The sequence below is a fragment of the Asparagus officinalis genome, chromosome 5 (genome assembly GCF_001876935.1).
Source record: "Asparagus officinalis chromosome 5, Aspof.V1, whole genome shotgun sequence".
In the NCBI taxonomy this organism is placed as follows: Eukaryota; Viridiplantae; Streptophyta; class Magnoliopsida; order Asparagales; family Asparagaceae; genus Asparagus; species Asparagus officinalis.
In genome coordinates, this window is record NC_033798.1 from 49,969,709 (window position 1) to 49,974,213 (window position 4,505).

Sequence of the window (4,505 nt, forward strand, 5' to 3'; positions counted from 1 at the left end):
TGATTCCAAATGCGAATGGATGTATTTCGTTTCTTGCGTGCGATTCGTCGATCTCGTCGCCTCGTTGGTTCGTCGGTTTGTGCCGAGCTGTGCTAAGGGACCTATAAGTAATTTTATACGCCTACAGATACCCCCTCCAAAGTATTTCAGCCTCGTTCTTTTATAGAAGAGTCTGGAATACTTTGGATATGATTGTCCCAACCTTCAGTTGGTGTAACGGGACCTTGGAATGGCTTCTGTTCTTGATTCCTTCAATCCTCCAGGCTATTCGGTGCTTTGTCGAATGTCTGTAAGGGTTCCGGTGCTGCATTTATTGTCTGACCGTTTGTCGGAATTTTGAACTTTGAAGTCGATTCCTGATTTTTTCTTTATCTGCAACGCGTTATCCGGCGTAGTGTTGTTGAGTTATCCTTAAGAATATTTTTAGAAAAATATTCTTCAGAAACTTCTCAACCAAAAATAGGGAACAGTTTATACTCGTATACCTTATTGGAGTATTAAGGAGCAGTTTATACTCATATACTTTTCGGAGTATTAAGGAGCAGTTTATACTCGTATACTTTTCGGAGTATTGATTTTTTCATTGCAACGCATTAATCGGCGTTGACCTAGGGCTACGCGTTGACCGGCGTTGACCCTAGGGTTTTGAATGTCGTACGTTGACTTTTTGATCGCAACGCGTTGACTGGCGTTGACCTAGGGTTACGCGTTGACCGGCGTTGACCCTAGGGTTTCGAATATCGTTGGATGCTCAAGTCACGAGACCAACTAATGAAGCTGATGCGTCAGTGACTCTCGTATTTATAGGATTTTTGGCAAATCCTCAGCCATCAACGGGTTTGATGCGCCTTTACCGACTACCGTTTGAGTCGGGCTAGCATGCGGATTGTTCAAGTCCGTTCCGCATGTGACGTTAAGCTAAAAGAGTTAACCCTTTTAGTGCTACGATATTGAATACGTAGACTTCGTCTTTCTCACGGGAATAGACTATCCGGCGACGCGTGTTAGGCGTCGACTTTGGGGTTTTTGGCTAACCCCCAGCCTTCAACGGGTTTGATTAGCCTTTACCGACTACCGTTTGAGTCGGGCTAGCATGCGGATTGTTCAAGTCCGTTCCGCATGTGAGGTTGTGCTAAGAGAGTTAACGCTCTTAGTGCTACGATATTGAATACGTAGACTTCGTCTTTCTCACGAGAATAGACTACCCAGCGACGCGTGTTAGGCGTTGACTTTAGGATTTTTGGCTAACCCCCAGCCTTCAACGGATTTGATTAGCCTTTACCGACTACCGTTTGAGTCGGGCTAGCATGCGGATTGTCTAAATCCGTTCCGCATGTAACGTTGTGCTAAGAGGGTGAATTCTCTGAGACTTTGTGCTATGATGTCGAATACATAGGCTTCGCCATTGTTACGGGAATATGCTACCCAACAATGTGTATTAGACGCTAACTTATCCATACTTAGGCTTCGGGATAAAATACCCCAGACTGGTATTCTGGTGTCTTTTTCTACGGAGAAAGACTAAACTGGCGACGCGTGTTAGGCGTCGGCATATCCTTTCTTAGGATTCAGGATGAAATTCCCCATACGTGTAAGGCATGGATTTTGGTGTTATTAATAACAACCAGCCACAATGTTGAATATGTGAACGGGTGTTCTTTTTAACAGTTAAGAACTAACCGGCAGCGCGGGTTAAGCGCAGACTTATCCTTGCTTAGGTTTCAGGATAGAATACCCCAGAATCGAACTCTGGTGTCTTTTTGTGCGGAAAAAGACTAAACCGGCAGCGCGTGTTAGGCGCAGACTTATCCCTGCTTAGGATTCGGGATAAACTTCCTAGGATGAATCCTGAATTCCGTACCTGTGAGGCACAGATTTTTGAGAGTTGAAAAAGGTGGTGTCTTCTCTTGGGGTAAAGACGAACCCGAAATGGGAGAGGAAGAATTTTATATTCTATCTCCCGACACTGAAGAAGAAGAATTTTATATTCTATCTTCAGCTGGAAAGGAGACTCGAGATGGGATCTCCACCCCCAGAATCCGGAAAAGTGAAACCAAGAGTGGGATCACCACTCCGAGAATCGAAAAGATCCAGATAATCCTAACTGTTGGAAGGTTTGATTACCGAACTAAAGATGTGGTTTTGGTCCTAACTGTAGGAAGGTTTGACCAAGCAGGAGTTTGAAATGACCCTAACTGTAGGAAGGTTTGATTACTTGATTTGAAAGTGGACCTCTCGTTCGTTGGAGGAATCGAGAGGGGATTTTGACTGTGGTCTTAACTGTAAGAAGGTTTGACCAATTGGGAGGTTTGAGACGATCCTAACTGTAGGAAGGTTTGATCGCTCGATTTGAAAGTGGACCTCTCGTTCGTTGGAGGAATCGAGGGGGAATTTTGACTGTGGTCTTAACTGTAAGAAGGTTTGACCAATTGGGAGGTTTGAGACGATCCTAATTGTAGGAAGGTTTGATCGCTCGATTTGTGGACCTCTCGTTCATTGGGGGAATTGAGAGGGGGTTTTGGTTTTGGTCCTAACTGTAGAAAGGTTTGACCAATTCCGAATATTATGTCCAGACTCTAACAATGAGAGTGTTGAGTGCACAGACGCGGTGAGAATTTGAATGGGAGTTTCTTATTCATCATCTTGCTGTGGTGACCGGATTATCCCTAAGAATACACTATATGGATTTCTTTTGGGAACCTCCCGTTACATGAATCATCCACCCCCAGCTTCCTTTGCAAAACTGGGTATGGTATTGTACTCAGTCCTTGGCGTTATGACGCCGGCTTCAACCGAGGTTTGAATGCTATTCTTGAGAGCAAAGCAATCCTTGGTGGGATGAACGACCCTCCTGTGGTATGCACAGTACTTTGGGTCCGTAGTGTTGTCAGCTTCCTCCTGATTTGTGATAGGTGGTAGCTTGATCTTGTTACCTTCAGGGAGGGATTCGAAGATGGCTGGAACGTCTTCGTCCTTGAAAGAGTACTCTTTTTGGAGTCTCGGACCCGAAGTCTTTTGCTGCCTTCGGGATTGCTGTTGTGACGTTTGATTAGCACCATCAGCAGCTGCAGGTGCCTTGCCCTTACCACGAGAGGCGAAGTTTGAGTTCAGCGGATTAACCGTCGGTCGGTTCCTCTCGGCTTTCTTCCTTCGGAGGAAGCGTTCGGCTTGTTCACCGCGCACCTTCAAGTCTTTCCAAGTGTCAGACGGTGCTGTTCCTATTGCTTCCAACACGTCCAGTGCGAGGTTGTTGTGGCAAGTCTGGAGAATGAACTCCTCAGTGATCGGGTCCCGATAATTCATCGCTTTGTTCCGGAACCTTTTGATGAAGGTGTCGACCAACTCCTCGTCTTTTTGTTTTTCATCAAGCAACGTTCCGATGGATATTTCGGTGTCGTCGTCGAAGTAATTGGCGAGGAACTTAGTTTCCATGTCGTCCCAGCTGCTCACGCTTCCTGGCTTGAGGCGACGATACCAATCAAAGGCGGCTCCGCGAAGAGTGCCAACGAAGGACCGTACCATCAGAGGCTCATTACCAGAGATAACACCCAGGTGCGATTTGAAGTAAATCAAATGCTGAGTGGGTGAACCCTTCACATCAAACGGCGTGAAGTTAATCAGATTGAACTTCGCCGGATAGGGGATCGATTCCCATTCTCGTGGGTATGGACAGGGAATGCCCGTCTTCTTCATCTCTTGAGCGGAAATCAACGTATTGATTTTGCTCTCGAGGTTTTTGATCTTCAAGTCTTCACTTGTATCTTCGTTGGCATCCTCGTTACCACCCCCTGCATTGATGGGAGGGTTATTAGCGTTATGAGTTTCATTTGCACCTGTGTCCTCATCCTCCAGATTGTTCTGGTTATGACGACTTGGTTCGTCTTGTTGGTTCCTCAATGCCTGGATTTGTTGGTCATGCATCTCTCTCATAGTCTGCATGGCCATCTGCATTTCGAATTTGAAGCTCTCTTGCTGTTTAGCCATGGCTTCTTCGAGCATCTTGGCCACTTGTTCCGCGCTTATCATCAGTGACTCACGGGGTTCTCCCTCACTGGATACTGTATTATCTGATGCGACAGCAGAGCAGGAATCCGATTCTTCATCTTCTGAAGGTAATCTTGTCCGAACCCTACCATAAGTTCCTCGTGTGATGGCTCCAGACTGCAGACGAGTTAGATACCGGGGTATTGGCTCCCACTGTGGTCGCCAGATTGTTCGCGGGGAAAATCGTGTCTTTCATTGATGTCATTGTTTTCTCAAGTAATTGCTTTTTGCTTACAAAAGATCCGGTCTTTTTATAAGATCCGGTTACAATAAAATCAAAAGAAAAAAGAAAAGGTTACAATCTTCCTTGTTTGTCGAACGAATCGCGAGCTCCTGTTTTGCGGTCGCTCGCTTGCGTGGGTTGTTTGCCTACGCCGGGGTTTATCCGTGGACCACCGCGAGATCTAGATCCGTGCTAAGCCTTTTGAACACTGAAGTTCTCTCGGGGACTGCCTTGATGC